Raw genomic sequence first — 26971 nt, 5'->3', positions numbered from 1 at the left:
CATGGGTGCCGTGTCAGATTCCTGTCGCAGCTCCCGCGGAGAGCCCTGGTTAGTAGCTGGGCCAGGGTGACCAGCTCCCTCTTAGGGTTTGCTTCCTGAAGCTGTGTGTGAGTCCCGAGAGCTCAGTCTGTTCTGGTTGGTCATTGGACATCCCAGGTGTGCGTCCAGCCTCGAGGGGGTTAGGTGTTTGCAGTAAGTGATGTTAGTGGACTGGGGACCGACTGTTCCCCAAGTTTGTCTCTCCCAGCCTCTGCACCTTCTCCCATGCGGCAGAAGGAAGGTGACTTTGTGTCCCTGGAGCCATAATGAATGTAGTTCTATTTCATTTAATTTTTTTTTCATTCTGATATTCTTTTTCTTATTTTAGAGAGAGAAAACATGAGTTAGGGAGTGGGGCAGAGGGAGAGAGAAAGAATCTTTAAAAAATTTTTTTTTAAATCTTTATTTATTTTTGAGAGAGAGAGAGAGAGAGAGAGCATGAGTAGGGGAGGGGCAGAGAGAGAGAGAGGGAGACACAGAATCCAAAGCAGCCTCCAGGCTCTGAGCTGTCAGCACAGAGCCTCATGCGGGGCTCAAACTCAGCCACCAAAGCACCCTGAGAAAGAGAAGCTTAAGCAGGTTCCATGCTCAACGTGGAGCCTGATGCAGGGCTCGATCCCACAACCCTGGGATCATGACTTGAGCCGAAATTAAGAGTCGGGTGCTCAGCCAAGGAAGCCACCCAGGCGCCCCTGTTTCTTTTTATTTTTTAAATTAAGCAGCAAGAAACAAAGCTCTTCTTCCTCTGGATGGGGTGACAGAACAGGATGGTCCCAACCCCGAGGAGGCTGTCTTCTCTCTGGGAGGGGAGGGGAAGGGAGGAGGAACCTGCCCCTGACATCTCCCCATGGCCCTGCATGTGACCCTTCCTCTCTGACTTCACGCAAGACTTGTCTAGTGGCCCCAGAGTCACCCTGAGGGAGGCTTCTCTGAATCGAAGGAATCTGTGGCCCCTGGCAAGCCAGTTGGGAAATTGAGATGTTTGGGTTTTTAATTAAATTTCTTCAGTAGAGACCAGGAATGTGGTTAACCAAAGAGCTGAGATGGTCCCGGTTTCTAATTCCACCCTGACCACTGTGCTTTTCCGCCTTTCCTGGAATTGCTCTCTTGGTCACTTTCCGCTGACCTGGTTTTATCCTGTTCCCCTCCCTTCCCCACCCGAGCCCCTCATGCTGCATCTGAACTCATGTCTTTCCTCTCCTCCGTGTTCATTCTCTCTGCCCTTATCATCCTGGTATCTGTCCACCGGGCTCTGACTTGGGGAAGATGCTTGTGTGGCTGCATTCATGGCTCACAGTCGAAATGGCCATTTGATATCCCTGTCCCCTAAACTAGGACCTCGTCCTGTTCCTTCCGCACCCCTGAATAAGGGTTCAACAGATGGGATCCACCAACCAGTGCCGGCCACCAGAGCAGGAGTGTTCTGTTGGGAAAGAGCGAGAAGCCAACCTTCCACAGGCTCGTAGCAGGTGTTCCCAGCATCTCTTTCTTAATCCTTGTAGGCCTGGAGGCGGGCATTATTACCTCTGATGTCAGACGTTTAGAGACTTGAAGGAACACCCTTAATGCCCAAGAGCCTGGCAGGATGGAACCATGGTTCCGTGTCATGCCTGACACTGGGGTCCCATCCTGACCTAGTCACCACTGTCTGTGTGACATTGGACAAGTCACTGGGCCTCTCTGGGCTCACTTCCTCATCCGTAAAAGAAGAGTCTGTTTTTAGATTGGGTGCTTTTGGTTGCGAGTTAGAGAAACCAATTCTAACTGGCTTAAACAATCAAGTTTGGGGTTGTTCATCTACCTGGAAAGTCTAGGAGTTGTGCCTTGGGGTGATTTGGCTCTCTGTTTTTCTCCAGTTCTTTTTATTCTTAGGTTTTAATTCTCTGATGGAAGCAGAAAGGGCAGGGGTATTGGCACACCCCTGTCTCTACAGATCCAGAGCGAGAGAATGCCTTCATTTCAGCTTTCTGGAGAGCTGGCCCGGCAGCAGGGCTCACCCCTGGACCCATCCCTGTGGCCCAGTGGGATACACTGATTGGCTGTCCTGTGGTCACATGCCTCACAGCGCCTCTGCAGGTGGAGGCGGCTTCCCTCTACCCAAAGCCACTGGGATGTGCAAATGGGAGTGAAGGCCGTAGGAACAGGGAAGGACGCAGAGAAACATCGGAAGTTCGCTATGAGTAAACTGGACCACTGGATAATCCACCAGAATGAATGGTGGGCAGGGGGTTACTTGTGTTTCCCGTTGTATAGCTAGGACCAAGGGGGGTGGCGGGGTGTTGTAATGCTCAGTGACAGGTGGCAAATGGATGGACCTCTCCAGTTCTTTCCTCCTCTGAGCTTCTGGACCCGAGATTCTATTTTTTTTCACAGGACATCCTCTTGCTCCATCAAGAAATGGGATTTGGCCCTTGGACCTCCAGATCTGGCCTTGCAGGGGATGGCCCATATCTGGGTTCTCATTTACCTGCAGGAAAGGGTTGTTACTGGAATAGCAACTTGACGCTTGGCGTGGCTGCTGTCACCTGAGAGGACACATTTTGTCCTATTCCTGATATGAAAAGCCCAGTGATGGGAGATGGGGCTAATGGATGTGCGCAGACTTCTTGCGAAGCTCCTGCATGTGGCAGCCTGGGGAGGAGCCCGAGCGCCCCGTTAGACCAGACAGAGGGCTTGTCCTGCCGCAAGCACATATGTGGACTTCTCTAGATGGCTCCTTTGCGTCCACACATTCACATGCCAACTGGTGTCCCAGCTTCCGGGGGCTCCGTGTTAAAGAGATGGCTTCGCTCTCCAGGCTGTTGAACTCCAGGTGGGGGGCCGTATGTGCTTGCTTTGTCTGCATGTCAGACAGGTAGGCTTTGAGGAGCACTGATTTATGCTCGTGGGTCCTGTGAGCTCTAACGGCCGCCACGCTGCCCTGGCAGGTGCTCTCAGCTGCCCTCGTTTGCCGTTGTGAGGGGGAAAGTTCATGGTCATGTTGAGAGATCATTTCTACCCCCAAGCATGAGTGTGATTCGGCTTTTTCGCAAGGGTGGTGCGGTGGAGGGGAGGGGGTGATTATCATGATTAAAGTGATGGAGGTCCTCAGACGTGTGCTAGCTTCCGCGTTTAGTACTGCCCCGTTGAATAGACGAGGAAGCTGAGGCTCCCAGGGCTTCCGTCACTTGTCCAGAGTCACCCTGCCGGCCAGTGGCAGAGCCAGACCTCCATCTGCTCCAAGTTGGCACTTGACTGCATCTATCTCGCCTCAAGCTGCAAGCGTGGATCCCTGCTTCTTCTGGAAAGTGCTCAAAGTCACGGATCAGATGGATTTGATAAGGTCTCTGTAGCTGTGATTCATCTTTCGCCCCTTCCTCCGGAGCAACCACAGACAAGTTTAAGACAGTGCTTCCTTGTCCCTTCTCAGTGAAGTCAATGTTAAAAAATTTACACCAAACCAATCGAAAGATTCTTCTGCCAGAGTTTCGCCGATGAGGAGCTATCGTCAACTTCTCCCCGGGTTCCAGGCCTTTCCCTGAGGTCTACCTCTTCTGTTTTGCCATCTTCCCATTATTCCCGGCGGATGGAGGACCTGGCTGGGAGAGCTGGAAACCACTGCGTGCCATTTCCCAACCGGCAGGCATGGAGTCAGGATCCTCATGCAGGTAAACCACTACCTTTCCCTATAGTATTGTCCTGACTCTGTTCACGTGGGAGATGCTCACGTCCCAGACCCGCATCAATGTCCTCAACCCCCTTGTTGCTGAAATCCCACCAGGGATGCTCGGGCCACATTGTACTGAGTTGGGTTCCTGTGACTTTTTTCCGTCTCCTGCGACCGCTGGCATTCAGGGTGATGATTGTGGGGAGGCCTAGCGTCCTCGCTCAAGGAGCCTCACGAGGTTGGGTGCACACGTTTGAGGGGGACAGGGAGGTAGATTGGCCCACGATCAAGGTGTTTAATGGAAGTGTTTGTGTTGAAGGATTGTAACTGTCCTATAACAGGGCAGTGTCGTGTGCACTTTACTCCTTGAGCTCAAAGCTGAGCTGGGCTTTCAGACCACACCTGTGGCTGGCCTGTCCTTCTGATTGACGTTGGAGGGTAGAAATAGAGCCTGGGTGGCCTTGGGGCTGGGGAGGGGTGGCAGTCAAGGTGTGTCTAGTTCACTGGATCAGGTGGACTGCATCTTGGATTCCTCCTCCCACTTCTTTTCTTGCCCCTTCTTGGCTGGAAACCTGTGTAAATGTTACAGAAATGGACGAGCTCCATGGCTATATCTGCTGCCGTTGTCTCTCTACTGTGATGTCGCTGGATTTAACTGGGGAAGGAAATTTCCACTTTCTAGTCGAGGAGTCCAGTTCTCTTTGGGTTTTCTTCTCAGAAGTGAAGAATTTGGGCTACAGAGGGTAGAACTTGGGGAGTCCAGGCTTAAGTGCAGTGACCTGTGTGAAGGTGGTTTATGAGTGTGACTCACGAGTCTCAGGAGCTCTGTTGGCCTGAGGAGGCAGACAGCAGCAGGGTGTGGGGGAGGAGGCGGTGAAGTGCCCTCGATGGTTCTTCCTGGGGTCTGCATCGGGCTTGACTCAACCCACTCTTCCCTGTGACCCGTTAGCCACTCCTTTCCTTAGGGGTTGGGTCCTTCTTGTCTCTTTCCCTGGCTGTCCCTGTGCTTAGTCGGTGACACTCCCAGGTGGAGGGGACCTAGGGTCCAATACTGCTGTTACAGTGGTTGCTCAGGTTGTACTTAAACTCACCGATGGGTACTCACCCTTTCTTTTTTCAAATTTCTCTTTTATCCAGTCTTTCCCATCCCTGAATTTGTATTACTAATCATCTAATATATACCGCCATGACCGGTTCACGTACGTGGATTTTTCTTCTTCAGTAAAATCAGAAGCGTGCTTTCCCGGCGCCTGGCCTGATGCCGACTCCAGTGAAAACAGTGTGTGCTTGATGAGGTGACAGGTCAGGGGCCCACGCCACCCTGCCATTTTGCTGCTGTGTGTGGCTGTGGATGCTGGGTCCGTGGACTCGGGCTGGTTTACCCAGACACATTGCGTTGGAAAAATGGCTTTTCACATCTTGCTTTTGGAAGGCGTTGCTGGTCTTTGCTCCAGGTAGTCCTGGGCATTGCGTACCTCTGTCCCTTGTGCCTACAAACGGTGGCTCAGCCAGGAGCGCTGGTTTTGCCTGTTTTCAGTCTCCTAACTTGCCTTGTGGCTTTGGGCAGGTTCTGTCACATCTTGGGGCCTCAGTTTCCCCCCCCCCCCTTGTACCTTACTGTGTACTCGATGGTTCCTTGATTAATTTCGGCAGAGAGGGTGCCTCCTCGTCTCCCTCGCTGTTGTTGGCAGATTTCCGTGAGCCAGGTAGGCGAGAAGAAACACCCAATTGTTCTTGGTGGACACATCATTCCCAGTTCTTTGTGCTGTACCGCTCAGCTTCTTGGAGAAGTACTCAATTAAACATAAATGAAATCAAAACATACAACGGTCTCGTGGGGGCAGTTTTTATGAAACATCATTTGTGATAGTTTGGGATGCCTTCAGAAATAAGTGAGGGTGACCTTGTACCAAAATAAACATCTAGAAGAGTAAATTACCCTCTTTGCCCTGTGGCTGGAGAGAATTTTATTTATTTAAGGGCCTGTGGCTGCTTGCCTCCCCCTTTCCACAGTGAACATTTGGACCCAAACTGCCTTCAAAGGATCGATCCTTTAGTACAGTGTAACAGAGGCCCTTCACTTAGGGAAAAATGAGATTCTTTTCTGCTTGCGGGCGGTTCCCGAGCTGGATTCGGGAAGCAGACCCAGCTGCCGGGCACACAAGCCGTGTCACCAGAGTTCTGCTCCGTGGGGTTGCCTCTTTGCTAGCATTTCTGTTGCTTTTGAGGCTGAGATGCCTGGTTATAACCTGAATTGTTCTGGGAGGGAGCCGTCCTCGCCACGCCCCCTTTTCCTTCCCGCCCTCCCCACCCTCCCCTCCTCTTAGGGGGGAAAAAAAATCCTTCCCCTTTTCTGCATCTGTGTCTTTAAGAATTCCCTCCATTGTAGCCCTGGGACAGAGACCCTTCTGTGAAAGTCTGTTGGAGGCCTGTCCTCTGTGACACCCCGCCCCCCGTATTAAAAGACCATCGGAACAAGCTCCCCATTCTCCTCTGGAGAGGGTCCCTCTGTCCCAAGCCAAGCAACTCTTAAGGGAGCGTTTATCCTGGGACACTCAGCTTACAAAGACTGTTGCAGCTTCAGATAAACTCACTCAGACCCGCGGGGAGGAGGACAAAACCCCCTTTCTTTTCACCCCTGCGGGGAGACCAATAGAGACTTTGTGCTGGAGAGCAGGGGTCTGAGCAAACAGAGGAGGGGTCTGTGGTGGGGCTGGTGGGGGAGAGCCTCCTGGGTTATTATCTTATCAGTTTATCTTTCAGGGGGAAATCTCCGCAGGGGGCAGTGGACTGTAACTCTCCCAGAACCGCTGCCTCAGCTCTGGCTCTCCCCTCCGCTCCCCTCCAGGTCCTCAAGACTCTCTTGGGCAAGTCTGTCTTGGTTTGCCTGGAGGGATCCGTTTTTTGTTTTTTGTTGTTTCTTCAACCTATTGGGTACGGCAAAACTCACCCGCTTGGTGGGCCAGGCCCCAACTCTGTGTGTGTGTGTGTGTGTGTGTGTGTGTGTGTGTGTGTGTATAAAGATTCTTGGTCTAGGGGTGCCAGGGTGGCTCAGTTGGTTAAGCTTCCCAGTCTTGCTTTTGGGTCAGGTCACAATCTCACGGTTCATGGGTTCAAGCCCCGCATCAGGCTCTGTGCTGACAACATGGAGCCTGCTTGGGATTCTCTCTCCCTCCCTCCCTCCCTCCCTCCCTCTCTCCCTCCCTCCCTCCCTCTCTGTCTCTCTGCCCCTCCCCAACTTATGCTGTCTCTCTCAAAATAAATAAATGAACTTAAAAAAAAAAGATTCTTGGTCTAAAGGTCTTCGGGTGGCAAGCATCATTGGTAAATTTGGCCGCCTGGGAACGTGTGTGTGTGCGCGCGCGCGCGCACTCATGCGCCTCATCTGGAGGTATGTGGGTGCCCCCGGCCCCCACATGTGGCCATTGCCATAACTCTGGCGTAGCCTTTGTTATATGTGGCGAGAGGTAAACCACAAATGTCTGTGATTCGCTATTCGAATTGGAGTCTGAGTCGAACACTGCAGGTGCCTGGCCTGGCGTCACCAGGCAGTGGGGCGCCTGAGGTTCCGGCCCTGCTATGGCTGAGCCTGGAGCTTCTGCCTGCTGCTGAGCTGGAGGCCACACGCGAGGGTCCAGCACAGCGAGAGGGCCAGCGGGGAAGAGCTGAGGGTGCCAGGGTCACAGCAGAATGAGGGTGCTGCCAGGCCCTAGCCTTCCCGCCTGGCTTTGGTTTTGTCCTCTGCCTCCTGCCGTTCCTGCTGCCTTCCCCCAGGGTTGGAAATCTACTCACGGCTCTGGGTCCCGGTCTGTCTCGCACCCACGTAGGCCTGTGCCCTTGCAGTGCTCGGCTCCCACGCGTGCCCGCTGTGGTGGGGAGACGGCAGAGAGGCTGGAGCCTGCGGGGCCCAGTTGCAGCTGGGAGGGAGATGCCTGGCTGCTTGTGCACACAGGCTGGGTCGAGGCGCCTTGCTGGAGCTGGAGGAAAGTGCCTTCCCCACTGATGTCTTAGAGAGGAACTCTGACCCAGCCCCCGGCCCCAAATCTGTGACTTGGTCTTCCCATTTTCTTTTCTCAGGGTGGGGGACCCCGGGGGCCGACCTGTGTGCGGGAGTTGGGGGGTGGGGACAGGAGGGGTGGCTCCTGAAATTCCTGAGTCACCTGTGCTCTGTCTCCGTGCATGATCCTCCTGCGATGCCAGGAGTGAGTGCCTAGAGGAGGCAGGGTGGGGGTTCAGGGGCAGTGAGAGAGGCCTTCTTCTCTGCAGGGCTTTATGGCCAAGGGCAGAGTCCCTGTTCACATATCACAGCTGCCAGGGCAGTCGGGGTCTCGCATCCTAGGGCAGGAGGCTCCTGGGCCTTCCCCTTGTCTGGCGGAGCCTGTCTTGGCCGCGGAGGGCTGGCTGCACCCTGGGCCTGCCTGCCTCGTGAACCAGGAGGGTGAGAGTCGCCCTGAATCACTGCACATGGACTTCCTGCAGGGGGGAGGCGGTCTCAGAAGCAGGCGCTAGGCATGCATGGGGGTGGGGAAGAGGGGTTTGCAGAATTCAGGATGGAGCCAAGAGGGCGTTGGGCGAGAAACAAACCACGCTCCTTTGCATGGCTGTGCGGACCCACCGGGACCGATGACGGCAGGAGGGAAGGTTGGCCGGTGGCAGGGTGTGGGGGGACGGCATGGAGCAAAAGAGGGGAGCTCAAGTTCTTGGCTTGGGGATGGGGGTGGGAAGGGTGGTGACCTCGGGGGCGAGGACGCGGAACAGCGGCCAACGTCAGCCCTGCTGGGGAAGCAGCAGCATCGCCATCCCGGACATCAGAGAGTGGGTCTCTGCATCCTGGGGGCGTTCCTGGACTCCCAGGACAGGACCAGGAAAATGAGTACTACTGGCTCGAAGTCCCCGCCAACCGCGGGATCCAGAATAATCCCCAGGGACATTTGCACAATGGCAGCGTGCACCAGAGGGGACCAGGGCCGGATGGGCAGATCAGGGTCGCTCCTGGCAGGATGTCTGCCTTTGTGGGGGTGCCCAGGTTGTTTCTGTACCTTTGCCACGGCGTGAGCCCTCGTTTCGTACAGGCCGGTGTTTCTGAACCACTTATTGCCGTAGATGGAGGCGGTGGCGCCACGGGATCTATCGATTGGCCGCCTGAGGGAGGGTGAGACGTGCCTTAGGTCCGGCCGGGGTCTCCATGTTTGCTTGCTTCTCTCCCAGGCGAACGAGAGATCTCGGATCGCTCACCCTGCCTCTCTGTGCCTCCGCGCATTCCATAGGTAAAATACCGAGGATGTGTTCCCAAGTTCCGTCCAGCTCTAGACATCACGCGATCCCATGTTTTATGATGTGCGTCCACGGGGGGCTGGGAGTGTGTCTGGGCATGTGCACGGGCTCCCTTGTCCCTCGGTTCTTGTGCACCTTTCCCTGTGGCTCAAGTCACTTCTGCCCCGGAAGGGTGTCATCCCACCTCTCCACCCCGTCCCAAGGAGAAGGGGACCCTTGCCTTGGCGACGGTGAGGATGTGAGAACCCATTGGCCCGTATACAGCCTGGCGGAGGGCAGGGAGGGACGGGAGAGTCAGCTTGGGATCAGAAGTCAGGCTGCTGGTCTCCTGGGGGGACTCATCTCCATTGCGTCCGGCCCGATGGGTGGTTGGTGAATGCGCAGCACCGAGCGTGAGGTCTGGAGGCTCAGGGCAGGCGGTCGAGGAGGTAGGGCGGCTGCTGTCCCTTTCTGGCTTCTTGCACACCCCAGGAAAGCTGGAGGCTCTGGGGATTGTCCGGTGGGCCTGGGACGATGCTTGTGTGAGTCTGTGTCTGGGCAGGGTGACGTGTGCCTCGTCCTTCGGCTCGTTGTTCACACACACTGGCACAGCCCACATTCGGGCAGCCCAGAAGAAGCCCTTTTTACTGGTATCCGACCTTCCTTGGGCACCAACACGCCCTCCCCCAGCGTGGCAGGTCGGCCTTACTGATCTGACTAGGAAAAAAGTCTGCTTGGCTTAATTCCTCCTGTCACTGACTTTTTCAGTGGGCGAGGGAGCTTTCTTGATGAGGCGTGTGTTTTGGAAAACGGACGGAACATCCTTATCATCGGCGCTCTTAACTGCCACCTTTGTGTGTTCCCTTTGGTTCCAGGCCCGATCAGAAGGGAGGAGGCTGGGTTTGGGAGTTTCCCACAGGCGCAAGCCTCTCTTTGGACTGAAGCTTCACCTGGTAACACGTGGATGGCACCTTGAGCACAGGGCAGGGCTCTCCTGCCCTGGACTCGAGCCTCCCATTCTTGCGTTGGTGGAGGGCGACACTTAGCACAAGGGAGACTTTGGCGGGAAAGGGGGAGCTGGGCGGGCTAGGGGGATAAGCAGCAGGGGGTGAGGGAGTGTTGTCCTTTATTAGTGAAAACAATACAGGGTTTGTCTCCAGGGTACGGTGGTGCCTGGGGAGGCGAGTCATGTTGGTCCCAAGCAAAAAGAAAACCTGACCCCAGGGAGCAGGGAGAATAGCACCTTGTTTAGGGAGGTCAGGGCAAGTGAGGGACGGGGAGGCAGGGAGGAGGCGGACGAGGAGCATTCCCAGGCAGGGACCATATGTCTCGGGAACCTGGCTCCCTAAAAGGACCGCAAGCTGGGTGGGATTTGTGGGGTGGCTGGCCCCCAAGGCCTTGCATTCTGGGGTGGGTTTGGGGGAACCATCTCCTTATCGGCTCTGCTCTTTGAGGGTGGCCTAAAGAAGGTCCCCCATTGGGAGGGAGGATCCTAGAGGGGTCTGCCTTCATGTGGGGGCCCCTGGTGGGCTCCCGTCTTGCTTCCCACTCAGCCCGATTGCATGATCTGACTCCGGGCAGAGAAGCCCTCCGAACCCGGGGGCAGGCCCTGTGGGAATCTCCCGGGGCGCCCCTCACCTGGCCGCACTGTGGGGACGGAGACCTTAGGGGTCTGGGGGCTGTAAGAGGAAGCACAGAGACCTCCCTGCTGCAGTGTTTTCTGCCTCGGACCCTCCGTGACCTCGCCTGTGCACTTCCCCCAGCTGTATCTTTCCTGCAGACACCCTGCCCCCTCCTGTAGACGTGTCTCCCCAAACCCAGTGACTCACTTCTGTTTCTAGCTAACAATTCCTTATCTTTTAAAGCAGAGGGGCTTGTAGACCGTTCCTTCTCTCATTGGCAGAAGCACTCCCCTGTCTGGTGTGACCCTGCAGCTCTTGGTGACTTTGCCCTTGCTCACGTGATCCGTGACTTCAGCAGGCTCAGCAGTCCCTGCCCCCCCCTCTTCAACCCCGACCCCCTGCTCTCTGCTGAGGGATCTTGTTCCCAGAACAGCAGCCCTCACTGCCCATAAGGAGCCCCGAGCTGGGTGAACTTGGAGCGCCAGCCACCTGCCAGAGGGAACCGCGATGGAGAATCCCGGTGGTGGGTGTGGACACTCAGCTCTGACACGCTCCTCGCAGGGTGTGGGGGGTCCGGATCACACTGGGGCCGGTACAACCCCGTTCTGAGAGAGGGGTTCTGCATTGTTGAAGTTCGGTGGTTGAGGGTTAACAAGAAAAGCTAATACTATTAGCCGATAATAGTTGCTGACACTCCAGCACGTTCTGTGTTCCGAGCATCCGTCATTCTAGGACACACACATACAGCGTACGTGTAAGCTTGCTCAGACACACGCGTGCACACGCACACTCCTGTATCCCTCACAACGGCCCTGTGAGGAAGCTGTCATTATTATCCGTATTTTACAGATGAGGAAAGTCAGGCACAGAGAGGGCAAGTAACCTCAAAGATCACACAGCCATCACGCGGTGCGAGCTGGCCCCAAAGCCAAGCTCTCGGGCTCCGGGGTTTGCGATCGAGCGCCAGGCTGTGTTCCCAGGGAGCCGGAGGACGGCTGTGTGCCAGCTCCGTGGTCATGTCCACCCGCCCTGTAGCCTTGGAAGGGCTTTGTGTAGCCTCCTTCTCCAGTGGCAGAGCCTGAGGCTCACGGAAGTCAAATGACTCGGCTCAGGGTCACCCGCTTGCGCCCTTAGCTCAGCCAGCTCGAAAAGCCAGCGCCCCCGCGCAGAGACGAATGCTGTGGTTCCCGCTACCCGTATGCGGGTTGTCTCGCAGGAGGTTTTGGATCATCCGATCCCTGTATTTCGTTTGAGGGAGGGTCTGGAGAAGCCGGCATCATCCCCGGCTCACTGAGGGGGGCGGTGGTGGGAGGAAGAGGGGTTGGCTCTGCCCCCTGCCTGCGGGGTGCCCTGTCCTGCTGTTTTCCTGGCTCAGCCCCCACGGTCCCAGGCCCTGGGCCTTGCACACGGTCGATGCGAGTCCCCCCCTTCCCCCCCCCCCTTCAGATGACGCGTCAGCCTCAAGAGGCGGCCCCCTTCGGCCCATGAGTGCCAAGTGGGACCTGTTTGTTCCCTGAAGGAAATGCATCTTCCCTATTAAGTGTTTGGGGTCCGCCTGGCTTAGCGGGGCTTCCTTCATTGCAGGAGCTAGGGTGGGAGGAAGGGGAGCAGAGGCGGCCCTGGGCTGGGTTCCTGGCTTTGAGCAGCGGGTCCGGTGGGTTTTCTGAGGGAGGAAGGGGGGGATCGAGGATGCAGCGTTCTGTGAGGCTGCTCCCTTCCCGGCCTCCCCTGTGAGTCTTCATCTTTATTGATTTGGAGTGTGCTCCCCCTGCTCCCTCCCCCTCCTCCTCCCCCCACTTCGTCCCCGCCTTGTCCCCCTCCTCATCCCCTCCCCCTCCTCATCCTCCTCCTCATCCCCCTCCTTGCCCCCCTCCCTCGTCCCACCTCGTCCCCCCCTCGTCCCCCCTCATCCCCCCCTTGTCCTCCCCTTGTTCCCGTCCCCCCATCCCCCCCTTCATCTCCCCTTCATCCCCCCTCATCCCCCCTCATCCCCCCCTCGTCCCACCTTGTCCCCCCTCATCCCCCCTCATCCCCCTGTCCCCCCCTCCTCATCCCCCCTCGTCCCCCCTCCTCGTTCCCCCCCTCATCCCCCTCCCTTGTCCCCCCTCATCCCCCCCTTGTCACCCGCTTGTTCCCCCTGTCTCCCCCCTTATGCCCCCTTCGTCCCCGCTTCATCCCCTCTCATCCCCCTCCTCGTCCCCCTCCTCATCCCCCCTCATCCCCCCCTCATTCCCCCGACCCCCCATCATCCCCCCCTTTGTCCCCACTCGTCCCCCTCCTCATCCCCCCATCACCCCCTTGTTCCCCCATCCCCCTTTGTCCCCCCCTTCATCCCCCCTCATCCCCCCTCCTTGTGCCCCCCTCTTCGTCCCCCCTTCCTCCCCCCTCCTCCCCCTCCTCTTCCTCCCCCCTCCTCCCCCTCCTCTTCCTCCCTCCTATTCCCTCATCCCCCCTCCTCCTCATCCCCCCCATCCCCCCTTCCCCCTCATCCTCCTCCCCCCTCATCCTCCTCCAACTCTACCTCATCCCCCCTCCACCTCGTCCCCCTACCACCTCGTCCCCCCACCACCTCCTCCTGCCTCCACCTCATTCCCCCCTCCACCTCGTCCCCCTCCTCTACCACGTCCCCCCTCCTCTACCATGTCCCCCCTCCTCTACCATAGCCCCCCTCCTCCACCACGTCCCCTCCTCCTCATCCCCCTCCTCCTCGTTCCCCCTCCTCATCCCCCTCATCCCCTTTGTCTCCCTCCTCACCCCCCTTGTCCTCCTCCTTCTTCCCCTCCTCCTCTCCCCCCTCGCCCTCCCTCCTCCTCGCCCTTGCATGGCTACCTCTCTTTAAAGGCACCCGATGATAACTGAGCACGTACTGTGTGTTGGGTTCTGTGACATTCTCTCCACGTGCCACATCACCCCTCCTGACACAGACGTTGGAAGTGATTCCATCTTGCAGCTGGTTCTGCTGATGTGGTCGAGATGTGCAATATCCTGCCCAGCATCCCAGCTGGTGAGGGGCAGAGCAGGGATTTTAAATCAGGCTTGGGGTCTGGAAAGCCGTATTCTTCCTGACCCTCCTGCCTCTGTTCGAAGCTGGCTCAGCCCCTAGCTCCCCTGAGAGGCCCTCCTGGGGACCCCTTCCTCCCAGGCCATGGCTCCACCTTTGGATTTTTCGGCACTGCGAGTTTTTGACCCTGATGATGAGGTTTTATCCTCAGCCACCGTGAGTTGGTTTTTAAATGTGTCCACAGGTTGTAAGCCTGAAAATACAAGGCACTTTTTTCTATTACTTTTGTGTCCCTCAGAGCATCCAGTACAGGGCCAAGCACACTGTAGAGATCTCTTTAAGTCTTGTTAAATGGAAAGGAAAAGCACTAATGTGGTGTTGAGTGTGTAAGACGTGTCACCTTCTGGTGGCATGATGCATGCTGGTGAATATTATTAGCATCGTCACAGATGAGAAGACAGGAAAGCACGTGCAGGATCAAACTGCTGATGAGGGGCTCGGCTGGTCTGAGCCGGGAGCCCATGGGCTGCAGCCCAGCACTGTCAGCTGGGGCTTTTGGCCCCTGGGGGGCAGGAGAGCAACATTCGTGGTAAGGCTTGCTGGGGTGTGGGGTAAGGCTTGGTGGGGGTGTGGGGTTCGGCTCTGAGCATGATGCCTCATTCTTTTTACCTTGAGCTGCCTACCTGCACACCAACTCTTTTTTTTTTTTTAACAGCTTTGTATTTTTAAATGTTTGTTTAGTTTTGAGAGAGAGCACGCGCTCGTGATCACGTGTGCATGTGCTAGTGGGTGAGCGGGAGCGAGACAGAGACCAGGATCCAAAGTGGGCTCTGTGCTGACAGCAGAGAGCTTGGTGTGGGGCTCGAATCCATGAATCTCGAGACCATGACCTGAGCTGAATTCGGATGCTTAACTGACTGAGCCACCCAGGTGCCCCAAAACTGGCTTTATCAAGAAATAACTTAACATCATACAAAACTCATCTATTGTAAACGTTCAACTGAGTGAATTTCAGTAAATTTGGAAGCTTGAGTGACCATCACCGCAATGCAGGCGTTTTGTCCCACAATTCAGTTTTGAAATATCCATCAACTGCCTCTCCCCCGCCGACCCCCTGCAGATTTCCTCAGGCCGCCAGTCCCCCCTCCCCTGGGCAGCCCTAGGCAACCGCTGATATGCTCTGTCACTTTGCCCTATGTGGGCATTTTGTATCCATGCGATTAGACAACATCTGGCTTCCTTCACTTAGGATGATTCTGAGAAAGTGGCCGCCACCGAGTTTTCATTGAGGTGCGTGTGTGTGTGTGTGTGTGTGTCTGGCAGCAAATGGGTTAACCGGAAACGTGCAACACGTTTGTGTTATGGTAGGAGGGTGGGGGCTGTACCTGGGGATGTGAGGAGTGTCTTGTCTTCAGTGCTTCCTTCCTGCCCGGGCTCCTGATTGCACACGCCCCACCTTGCCAGCCAGCTTTAAAGGACCTGGCTTCCTCCTTCCGGGCGGTTTCAGCTTAATTAAGTCATAATGACAGACGGAGAAGCTGTTTCCTGGCAATTAAAGTAAGTGGAAGATTGGAACCTGGGCCAGCCCTCCTCTCAGCCAGGAAGGACTTGACCCTCCCGTGGCCTTGTTCCCGCTCCCCAGAGGGGGTCTGGGAGGATGTTGGCAAAGTCCCTCCTCTCTCCAGGGCTCCCCTTTGCTGCAACTGATTTTTCTCTTCCCAGGCTGATTCTCTAGGCTGTTGTCTACCAGGGTAAAAAGGCCCCATTTCATGTATTTTTAGGTTTTTTCCCTCCCCACCTCCCCAGCCCCGATCCAAGGAGACAGAGGAGCCGTTTATTCATTCAGCGAACTGGTCTTGGGTGCCTAGCGCAGGCAGGGGAGGAGATCCAGCCCCAGACCTCTGGAGGCTTCCAGCCGGGAGGGGGAGAGGAGGCGTGAAGTGGACAAACTGAGGCCGAGAGAACAAAAGCACCTGTTCCCAGATGGGGGCGACCACAGTGCCGCCTGGGATGGTCGGGAAGAAAAGGACATAGAAACCCCACGGCTCGGCTGTGGGAAGCGGGGAGGGGAGCTCTGGAAGAGAGGACCACGGTGTGGGCTGGCTGCAGGTGGAGGGGAGGCGCGTGGTCCCTGTAGGGCTGTGCCGGGGCCGTGGCCAGAGAAGGTGGGGATGCTCCGCTCCCAGGATCCCGCATCCGCAGATGTGCCATCAGAAGGCTGTGACCGCTGCTAAGCTGCAGAGCCAGGAGGAGAAAGCGGGTGGGAGCGGCCTGGTCCCACGCTCTAGATGGGGTGGGGTCTTGAGGAAGCCTGCCACGCCCCCAGACCCGCAGTCAGAGCTGTCCTCTGCTGCCGTCCCTGTGAGTTGTGCTCTGGTGACTTTCCTCCTATTTTACACCACTATTCGTCCAAACCATACCTTTTCTTCCCAACCACTGTGTCCTTAAGCTGTCCGCAGCGTCCCGCCTCCCTGCCGCACGCTTGTATTTTCCCGTCCGTCCAGCCCCTTCCCGGTCTGCATCTGGGTGTCGCAGAGTCCTGATCTCCGAGCCGGCGGTCTGATTCTCCTTCTCAACCCCTCCTTTGGTTCTCGTCTTTCCATGTTCTTGCGTTCCTCGTCTCTGTGCTTGCTTTCATTGCCCGTGTGGTATTCTGCCAAACCAACGCCACAGTTTGCTTCATGTGTAACTAACTCACTCTTCAGCAGAAGGCCACCAGCTTTAGTTTAGGCTTGTGTAAATGGGGCTACGAAACTTCTTATGTTGTGCTTCTTGTGCCTTTTAGTCAAACTGGGTATTTCGGTGGCAGGATGCACGCTGCTGGCGTATTCCTGGTCTCTGGGGTCTCGGGTCTTTCTGCTCTCAAGACGCACATCTGGGAGGCGTTAGGAGAGTCTTCAGTTTTGTTCTTGGACCTGCCTGACGCTCGGCTGCAGCTGAAGGGATGTTTCTTCCCCTTGCGTGGATTTCCAGGCTCCGGGTGGGGTGCAGAATTCTTAACCTTTAAAGGAGAAAGTTGAGTCTCAGGCTTGCTCTGTGTCCCCTCTCCGTGTCCATGTTTCCACGTTGGCTGAGCCCCTCTCTCTCCCTGCCTTCCCGTCCTGGAAGGACCACTGGGCACAGGAGGGACGGGGAGAAGGGAGCGGCTTGCTCTGGGATTCCTTCCAGGCGTTGAAAAGTCTTCCTCTTTTTGTAGCCCTGCCCGGGCTCAGGGGCTCTGAGCGTTGAGCAAACACCCCTTGAACAAGAAAAGCTGCTTTGTGCTCCCAGTGCCGATGGCCCGGTCTCAAGTGTCACCAGTGGCCCTGACTTGAGAATCACTAAGGGGCAGTGCAGAATGCATGTGTGTGTGCGTGTGTGTGCGTGTGTGTGCATGCATGCAGATGTACACAAACACATTTGGGGAGGGGGGCACTGAGCAGCTCTTGCAAGTCCTGTGGGAAGAGGGAAGGTGATGGGAAATGTTCCGGAGGTCAATGTGACCGTGAGCGATGCAGACACTGTTCCTGTTTATTCTGACGGCCATGGACATTTTAGAACACTGTCAGAAAATGAACCCTTGATGGTGGCCTAAAGATGAAATATGTCGGATGACCCCTTGACGTGCTTGACCAGACATGCATAGTATGGGTCCTATTCTTCTGTCATTTATTTATTTATTTTTTAATGTTTTCATTTATTTTTCAGAGAGAGAGAGAGACAGACAGAGCATGAGCTGGGGAGGGGCAGAGAGAGAGGGAGACACAGAATCCGAAGCAGGCTCCAGGCTCTGAGCTGTCAGCCCAGAGCCTGACGCGGGGCTCGAACTCACGGACCGCGAGATCGTGACCTGAGCTGAAGTCAGACACTTAACCGACTGAGCCACCCAGGCACCCCTGCTGTCATTTCTATAACAGGGGAGATTTTCCTGTGTCCCGGCCTACCTGGTTCATGATCCTTCATGGCATGAGGGCCCCTGAGTCAATGGGCCATTGTTTTCTTAACAAGTCCCCGGTGCTGGGCCTTTGGATTTCCATTTTTCACCCTGAGGCTGTCATAAACATTTTTGTATTTTTTTTTTTTTTAATAATAAGAGCATCTGAAGTGACTTGGGTCTCTGACTTGACAATCATAACCCTTATCCAGTTCCTTAAAGCTCGAACGGGGCTGGGGAAAGGAGCAAAGCTGTGCCCCTGTTCTCTCACTGACTGCAGGTGGGGCCGTGTCAGAAGCCAAGGCTGTGGGAAGTGGCCTTCACTGTGGCTGGGGGAGGGGGGGGGCGGGGTCTCACTCGCTGTCTTTCTCGGGGGCCCTACACTCTTCCTCTCCTCATCCTCCTTCACTTCAGGTAAAAAGCTTTCTCATTTTTCAAAGCTTGGAGCCTCATTCCTGCCTGTGTTCCTCAAGCTTACCTCTGTTCCCTCCCACCCGCCCCCTCCCGAGTCTGCTCTTCCCGGGACACAAGGCTGGTTCTCCCCTTCCTCATGGAGGAGGGAGGGTGGAGGGAAGCCCAGCAGCCAGCGTTGGCCAGAGGGCCAGGGGAGATGGGCTATGGCCAGGACTGTGGAGACCCCCCCCCTCCTCACCTTGCTTCTAGAATCCCCTAATCCAAGTGCTTGATCAGCACTTGACTTCCGGGCCCTGGATGATGGACCAGAGGGAAGGATGTCAGGGCGGCAGCCAAAGAAAATGTCTGTCTGTATGCACATCTGATTTTGTGCGTGCTGAAAGTTCAGTGTCCCTCTCTCTCTGACCGAGCTGAGCGCTTTTGACTGAAGTTTGATGATGTCAATCATAGAGGTTTATGCTTATCCGTCCGCTCTGAGTGCCCTCATGCCTACCAAGGGGAGAGAAGAAATACAAGGTAGCGTACAACAGAATGATCCTCAGCCATAGAAAGAATTAAGTGCTGACCCTTCCTACAGTATAGACGAACCTTGAAAACATTGTGCTCAGTGAAAGAAACAGAAAAACAAAAGGAACGCGCGTTGTCTGATTCCACTTTCGTGAAAGAGACAGAAAGCAGGTTAATGATTGCCGGGTCCTGGGAGAGGGTGGGGGTGAGGGCTGTGACTGCTTAATGGGCGTGTGGGTTTCCTTTTGGTGGGTTGACGATGTTCTGGGACAGAGTGGGGATGGCTGCCCCACACTGTGGACATGCTCGGTTGCCTCTGAAACGTACACGTTAAAATGGTGAGTTTTGTTAGGTGAATGTTACACCAAAGGGCACACCCGGGACTTTGTGATAGGATTTGCCTCAGGAGAAGGCTCAGAGTTCCATCCGCTTGGTTTTCTGCCCCCATCGAGTCCTCTCTGCTTCTTAGGAGTCCCGGCCCCAGAACTGGATGAGGCCCTTTGCAAGGTGGACCCGATTCTGGAAGTCTCTTGGCAGCAGGAAACTATGTGAGCAAGGTGGAACCGTGCCCTGGTGTGGTGAGCGCCCTGGTGTGGTGAGCACAGAAACTCTACCCTCAGGGCAGAGGAGGAGGGGCTCCTGCGGAGCTTTCTGGGGTCTACTTGGAAGTGTGGGTAAGCCGTCCTGCTAAGAGACGCAGATCGTCCCGCTAAGGGACGCGGATCGTCCTGCTAAGAGACGCAGATCCTCCCTTCCAGGCTGTTCCTGGCCTCATGCAGACTTTGCCAGGCGCTTCTGCCTTCACGGGCCCCCTCTTCCTTAAAAAAAAAAAAAAAAAAAAAAAGTAACTTTTATCACTATGAACATATTAGTATATATTAAGACATTTTCTTCAGCCTAAACTTTTGTGTTCTTTTATTCCTCTGATTTCAAAATAAAACATTTTCATGGCCCTTAAAAATACCATAGCTTCTACCACTGTGCCTCCGGGCCTAAGTTTCCGTGACCAACCCCTCTTACTCTGAGATGAAGGTCCCCAGAGAGCGGCCTCAGCGCCCCGCAGGAGCTCAGCACCCAGACTGCCCCCCCCTCCGCCCCCCCTCCATCCTCCGTATACCTCGACGAGGTGGAAATGAGGGGAGTGGTTGGAAAAGGACTCCCGTATCTCCACGCACAGGCCCTGCTGAGCCATGGTTTATGCATTAGGTGGATGTTGTTCTTGGACAAAGACTATGGTTATGGACCCAAAGCAAAGCTTATCTCCAGATCGTTTTCTCCCCGCGTTTGGGTTCATGCATCACGGGGGTCACAGGGAGAAGCAGGTGCTGCTACCTCCCAGGAATGATGGTGCGTACACACTGGCTTGGCTCGTGCGTAGCCCAGAATTTCAAGGCAGCGTGCGATGCAGGCCGCTGATGGGGACCAGGCGGGAGTTCACAGGCACCCGGGGCTGGAATGAAGGCGGCTTTCCTGATTGAGAGGTGACATGTCTTTGGGACCTATGTAGGTTCAACAGACTCCTCTTTCTTCTGGATGCGGGAAAGGTCGACGTTGTCCTTCTCTGCCCAGAAACCATGTTGGGGAGATTGTTCTTGACGTACGATTTTTTTTAGTACAAGACAGAAGTGGAGTAAGGACAGAAAATTGGAACCAGGGTATGTAACCGACGTTTCTGTTCCTATTGTGGAGTAAAAATTGGTGGCTGCTTCCTGCTGTGTTAGTTTTGCAGGCCAGTTCGGGCTTTGATGTCCCCGGTGCCTGGGGAGTCAGGCTGGGTGACCAGGAGGTCATGCTGCGCCATCGGCCTTGGGGGCAGGAACCCCGCCTGCAAAGTGTCCGCCTGTCCTCTGGGGCTTGCACACCTCTGTGAAATTTGGGGCAGGGGCTTGGTTCCTTTCGTGTATCTTCCAAATTTCTGTGGGGCAGAACCTGCTGAGAATGAGAATAGGACGCTGGCCGTGGTGGCCGGACCACGGTGCCGGGAGGGACCCTGACTTTCAGGGCTCCCGGTGCCTCTGGGGGTGGGCAACATGCACTTGCACCAACACCCACACCCATTCCTATCTTACTTTTTAAAAATAATTTCTTTGAAGTTTATTCATTTATTATTTCTGAGAGAGACAGAGCATGAGCAGGGGAGGGGGAGAGAGAGGGAGACGCAGAATCCGAAGCAGGCTCCAGGCTCCGAGCTGCCAGCACAGAGCCCGACGCCGGGCTCGAACTCACAAACCGTGAGATCATGACCTGAGCCGAAGTCAGACACTTAACTGACTGAGCCACCCAGGCGCCCCGAAAATGTGTTTTGAGTAGAGCTAGTCTTGGGATTAGTAACCTTTTCATAGTCCTAACTGATAACCCAACATTGGGCAGACACGAGGAAGAAGTTTTATTTGTATTTATTTATTTATAATATTTATTTTTGAGAGACAGGGAGAGACAGAGCATGAGTGGGGGAAGGGCAGAGAGCGAGGGAGACGCAGAATCTGAAGCAGGCTCCAGGCTCCAAGCTGTCAGCACAGAGCCTGACGTGGGGCTCGACTTCATGAACCGTGAGATCATGACCTGAGCTGAAGTCAGACGCTCAACTGACTGAGCCACTCAGGTGCCCCCCGCCCCCATCTTACTTTTTATAGAGTGAGATACAGCAGTGTTGTAGCCTAAGCAGGAGCATAAATTGCAAATGTTGTAAGAACTGGGGGAGGAAGTCTCAGGGCAGATAAAGGGACTCCAGACCTCCGAATGGTGGCTTAACTCCCCCCCTCGCCCCCCACCTCCGTTTGCTGGCAATGAGCCAAGTCTCCTGGGGACCCGCCCCTGGGCTCCACCAGCAACATTCACCCCAAGTTTATCCTAGCTCCGGGTCACCGAGGCCAGCACTCCTGAGAACGGGCTCCCGTTTGCCTTTTGGGAGGTGCTGGGCTACCGTGAAAAGCACCCCGTCCGGGTGACACTTGCCCAAGCTCGGCCCACAGCCGGCCCAGATCTCTGGCCGTGGAGGTGACTTTGCACCCTGGGGATTCGTGCTCCTCATCTGCAAGCGGGGTGATGGAACCAGCCCCCCCCCCCCCAGCTGCTGCTGCTGGTCTAACTGAGGTGGAATGCGCCTGTGCCTGTCGGTGCGTGGGAGAAAATGTCCTGCAAAGTGATGTGATCGCAGGTGCTCCGTGGCACCACCTCCTTTTATCCTCAGAGCACTCGGCGAGTGTGGGAACTTCTACAAATGCAGATTGAGCGGCCCGCGGTTTGCAGCTCTGGGTGTCCCCGGGTGCCCACTCACTGACCGGGCCCGTGCGTGAACACGAACGGGCGGGGGATGCACAGGTGCCAGGCCGAGAGGGGCCTGCCTCTTGCAGCATCATGTAGCTCAGATCGTTATGGGGTCTGCAGTGGGCCTTTCTCTTATTGTGTTTCTTGTCCCTGGAGCCTGCCCAGGGCCTGGTCGGGGCCGGCCAGACTCTTGGGCTATGGTGCCCTCTAGTGTATACGTTAGGTTGTTGCAGGCGCTTTTCCAAATCGTACCAACTTCAGGCTGGGGCTGAAAAGCTGAAAATCCAAGCTGCCTTTTCTCTCCCCAGGTGGACATCCCTTTAAGGAAGTTGTGTCGCAACTTTGCAAGACGTCAAACATACTTATGCCTGGCCTGACAAGGCCAAGTGAATTTAAGGCAGTTTATTTACAATCTTATTTTTATACATAAAGAAAATAAAAGTAGGGAAAATAAAGGTGGAAAAAATAAGATGAAGCCACGAACAAAGCTAGGATCAAGTGGTCTGCTGTAATCCCTAAATGCGTCATGGATACGATCTAGAGTAGTCTAGAGCTTTCTAGATCAGTTCTATCATTTCTCAGTAGATTACGATCTAGAGTAGTCTAGAGCTTTCTAGATCAGTTCTATCATTTCTCAGTAGATTTCATTGTCCATATGCTTTGATTGGTAGAGATGCTCAGGGCCTCTGGACTCCCTGCAAAATGCCATGTGGCTGAGGCATCGTATTCTTACAGGAATTCTGAACCTCAAGGAACTTCTGGGTTCATTCCGTGTCATTTCCCTTCAAGGAGGCCTGCGGTGTAAACAGCAAAGAGCAAGTCTGTGACTCAGAGGAAGGCCAGAACAGGGCAGCGACAGCCGGTGTGATGAAGAATGATTGAATATCCAGAGTGGTGGTTCTCCAGGCTAAGTGCATTTGAGCTGCATGGAGTGCTGTTAGAACACGGATCCCTGCTTCCACCCCCAGAGTTTCTGATACAGTAGTTCTTGGGGGGAGGGGAGGGGCGGGAGTCTGCATTTCTAATAAGCTCCCATGATGTTCCTACTGCCGGTCGAAGGACCCCACTGGTCTAGAGAGAGTAGATGTATGCTTGCTGGCAACGGAGTTTTATGGTGTCTATTCACTGGCACAACCTTGGAAGCTTTGCTCTGCCAGACCAGGGAGGGTCTCTCTTTGATGCAGGTATTACAGCAGAAACCCCCTGCTGAAACAGGGCGGACATTTCACCTTAAAATTAAGGGGCTCTCTCAAGAATGGGAGACCTTGTCTCTGCTCTAGCTCGACTGCCTCTAGAAAACATTTGCGTGTCTGTTACACACATGAATAACAAGAATGACAGACTCCAGTTCCAAGGTTTGGATACAGGCTGTGGTATTTTAGCCTAGAAAAAAAATATCTTTTTCTTTTTTTAAGTTTATTTATTTTGAGAGAGAGAGAGAGAGAGAGAACGTGAGGGTGTGCGCAAGCAGGGGAGGAGCAGAGGGCGAGGAAGAGAGAATCCCAAGCAGTCTCCACACTGTCAGCACAGAGCCCAGTGCAGGGCTCAAACCCACAAACCATGAGATCATGACCTAAGCTGAAATCCAGAGTCGGATGCTTAACCGACTGAGTCGCCCAGGCGCCCCCTAGCCTAGAAAAAAATTTTAAAGCAGTTGTTCCTAAACATTCACCTTGACCTTAAAACAAAAACAAAAACGTCTCAGTACCACCAGGATAAAACCTTGCCTTGTTGCCATGCAAATTCCTGGTGTCTCCCTCAAGACACGGGTTGCCTCATGTTCTCCCCGCATAAGGGGGGTGGTCCGCTGTGGTGGGTTCTTCGAAACTGGCTAGAGGTTGAGACACTCTCCCACCAACTGAACCTTCAGTTCTTGGAACTGGATACATAGGGCAGGTATTCATTAGGGCTCCTTCTAGAGCTCCCCCAGTAAGACCATATCCTGTCCATGTGACAGGTGGGGGGTTGAGGCGTGGGGTAAATATACCCCCTCAAGAGGGGGGAACGATCACCAAAAAAAAAAAAAATGGCAAACATTTATGAAGCACTGATTGAAGTGACGTTTCCCCTGTGAACGTATTTAATCACACAGGGCATCTAGCGAGATCTCCAGGAGCTGGATGAGGAAGTGAGGTCCTTGACTAGGCCAGGTGCCCGAGGTCACTCCTATAGCAAGTGACAGAGCTGGGATTCAAACCCAGGCAGTCGCGTTTTCAATCTGGAGCTCCTGAGGTTTAAAAATGGGGGCCAGAACCCCTGTTTTCCACAGTGGTGAGTCAAGATGAGTTCTGCGAACCCTGACTCTGAAGACCGAATATAAAGATCTGTCTCAGGTGTGTGTGCGTGTGCGTGTGCGTGTGTGTGTGTGTGTGTGTGTGTGTGTGCGCGCGCGCATGCAAATGGCCAAGGAAACACTGCCTAGCCTATAAAAAGCTTTGCTGTTCGGAAGTCTGAGGCAAAGAACAGTGTCTGAGCTAGGGATGGCCACTCTGTACCTGGATGCTTCTCCTTGACATTGGTAGGGTCTGTCGCCACCTAGTGGTTCTTTGCTGTATCACCTCTCAGTAGAACTCTCCAGGGCCTGGGACTGTGAACGTCTGACAGAGGGCCCCTTCCACTCCTTGGGCCTGTCTCTTCCATGGCTCTGGTCTTGAAAGGCACAGGGGGGTGCTCGTGGGAAGACAATAGGGGGTGCTCGTGAAGCACCCACATGTGCTTCAGGGCCAGCCCTGAATCAGAGGCACACCTGAATGCCAGGTGACTTTGTCGGGTTACTTAACTTCCCCCACTGTCTGTTTCCCATTTATAGGGAGGCTGACGCTCGAGGTGGTTTGGGAATTAGAGATAATGAGGTGGCCGGCATGTACTAGCTGTTCAACTGTCTTTCATGATGGACCGTGGGTCTGTGAACCTTGTGTATACAGCTTTCAGACATCATCCTGTTGTGTAATTCCTGGACGGGTGGTGGACAGGATGGTAATGGTTCTGACCAGTTATCCACCCGTTTTATCCAGTACAATTTCTTCTTCTTCTGGAATAATCTGAATTTACCAAAAAGTCGCATCGGTAGCACAGAGAGTTGCTCTAACGTCTTCCGTAACCCTGGTATAGTTGTTAAAACAAAGAAGTTAACGTGGGTGCAATGCTGTTACCTAAACTACAGACCTGATGTGTATTTCACTAGTCTTTTCGCCAACAACCTTCTTCTGTTCGGGGATCCAATTTGGATTCCCACATTGCATTTAGCTCTCTCTGAGTCGGTGCAGTTTTTAATGACCTTGACAGTTCTGGAGAGGACCGGTCGTGTGTTTTGCAGAGGGCTCTTCAATTTTGGTTTGCCTGATGTTTTCTCATAATAGACTGGCATGTGGGGAAGAATACCACAGAGGGGCGAAGTATCCTCATTGCACCACATCGTGGGTATGTGATATTCACGTGACTTCTCCCTGGCCATGATATGACCTTCATTACTCAGAAGGTGGCTCAGCCAGGTGTCTCCATTTCAGACTTGCTGTTTTTCCCCTTCCATACTCTGTTCATTAGAAGAGAGTCCCCGAGTTCAGCCCACACCCAGCAGGAGGGGTAGCCAGCCTATCTCCCGGACGGGGCAGTACCTGTGTGTGTTGCTGGGAATTCTTCTGTAAGGGAATTTTGTCCCTCTCCACCCCATTAACGTATCTGTTTGATTGTTTATTTATATCAGGATGGGCTCATGGATGCCTGTTAAAACACATTTCTCCTTGCCTTGATTGTGGAATAATTCTTTCCAAGCTTGGAGGGATAATCCAAGCTTGGGGTTTTGGGTGAATACTTCTTGATCATTTCTTTTAGTGCTATGTTTATAAAAAGCCCGTAATAACGTGTATGTCTAATTACCACTTGGATTTGGACCTTGCGGGGTCTTTGGGTAAGAGAACTGGGTTTCACGTGGGAGTCTGTTGGTGGCAGTCGAGGCGATACCCCCATGGTGATTGAGGACTGCGGATGTCTCATTTGTGGGAGGCAGCAGGGTGTGGGCTCCACTCCCGCGGGGAAATCCCGGTGCTGCTCACACTGAGTGTGCCTCTGCGGGGGGGCCTGCCCTGGTCCCTGCCTCCAGCTTTCCATCTGCAAAGGCAGAGGCCGGGACTGGACTTCAAGTCTGTATACCGCTGGGCACATAGGTCTTTGTTGTTACTACCCCTGAAAACGTGCTGTGAGCAGGGCTCTGGCATCACGCATCGCTCTATGTTCCTGATGAGGAAGCCCATGGGCCACACTGCTCAGGGCCCTCTGCAGGGTCATGGCCAAACCTCAGTAGGACTAGATCTAGACCATCACTCACATATCACATTCCAGCCTGAGTGGTTTCCGTGGTATCCACAGTAGCACATCTTGGAGGGGGGAGGGCTGACCTCGGATATGTATGGGGCCACCCATCCCTGCTTCCCTTGTCCTTCCTCCTGACCTCCCAGCGCCCCAGCATTAAGTGGTGGTCTGGGCTGTGAAGCAAGGCTGACACCAGGGGGAGAGGGAAATTCAGAGGGCGTCAGAGGCCTCGCGATCCTCCAGGGTCTGGGAATCAGTCTCCGAGGTCCTGGCTCCATTGGGACTGGATGACCAGGTGCCTGGGGACAGCCCGACTCTGGAGGAAACAGGGCGGATGTGCACATCAGGTGCTGGTGCGTCTGTGAAGGTAGGAGCCATCCTTTTCCAGGTGTTGGAATTCTCGGAGCTTCTGCCATGGCAACCCGCATCCCGGTTTCAGGGCATCTAAGAGGCCCCCTTATTGTTCAGGCTGTTGCCTGGTGAACACGGGGTTAGCGGTTGGCAGGGGGAGTGCCCTCAGCCTCCAGAGTCCGCCTCATTCTCCCTGGGTGGAGGTGGCCATGCACTGCCTCGGTCCGCCCTTCGAACCCGGGATGAGTGTGCACGACTGAGGGGGCATGTGCACACGGGAGCTGTGTGTGTGTGTACATGTGCGTGTGTCCATAGAGAACGAGGGCGTGTGTACATGGGTGTGGTTTTGTGAGCGCACGTGTGTGTGGGATGTGCACGCCTGTGCGTGGGAGCGTGCACACGCATGTGTCCGTGTATATGGTAACTGAGTTCAGGTGTATGGGTGTGCATGCACACATGTGTGAACGTGTGGGCGTGGGCATCGAGTATGAATGTGTGCATGTGCACGTGGGTACTTGTGTGCGTGTGGGGTTTGTACAAATGTGTGGGGGTGTGTGCGTGCAGGTGTGAGTGTGTATGATGCACGAGTGTGTGCGTGCTTACAAGCGTGTGGACGTGGACGTGTGTGGGGTATGTGCACGCGTGTGTGA

At 54.8% G+C, this 26971-nt stretch overlaps 1 long non-coding RNA gene across 1 annotated transcript in view; it reads left to right on the top strand.

Moving 5' to 3' along the window:
• The first annotated feature begins 676 nt into the window (after nucleotides 1-676).
• Nucleotides 677-26971, top strand: part of LOC109494440 — a 152511-nt gene continuing 126216 nt past the window's right edge. Inside the window, exon 1 of the long non-coding RNA XR_002738044.2 lies at nucleotides 677-3686. This is a non-coding gene — a long non-coding RNA (uncharacterized LOC109494440). The remainder of the gene's footprint in view (nucleotides 3687-26971) is intronic.

Source organism: Felis catus, chromosome E1 (genome assembly GCF_018350175.1).
Source record: "Felis catus isolate Fca126 chromosome E1, F.catus_Fca126_mat1.0, whole genome shotgun sequence".
Taxonomy (NCBI): Eukaryota; Metazoa; Chordata; class Mammalia; order Carnivora; family Felidae; genus Felis; species Felis catus.
Note: the sequence above shows the minus strand (reverse complement) of the source record. Positions and strands in the feature narration are given on the sequence as shown.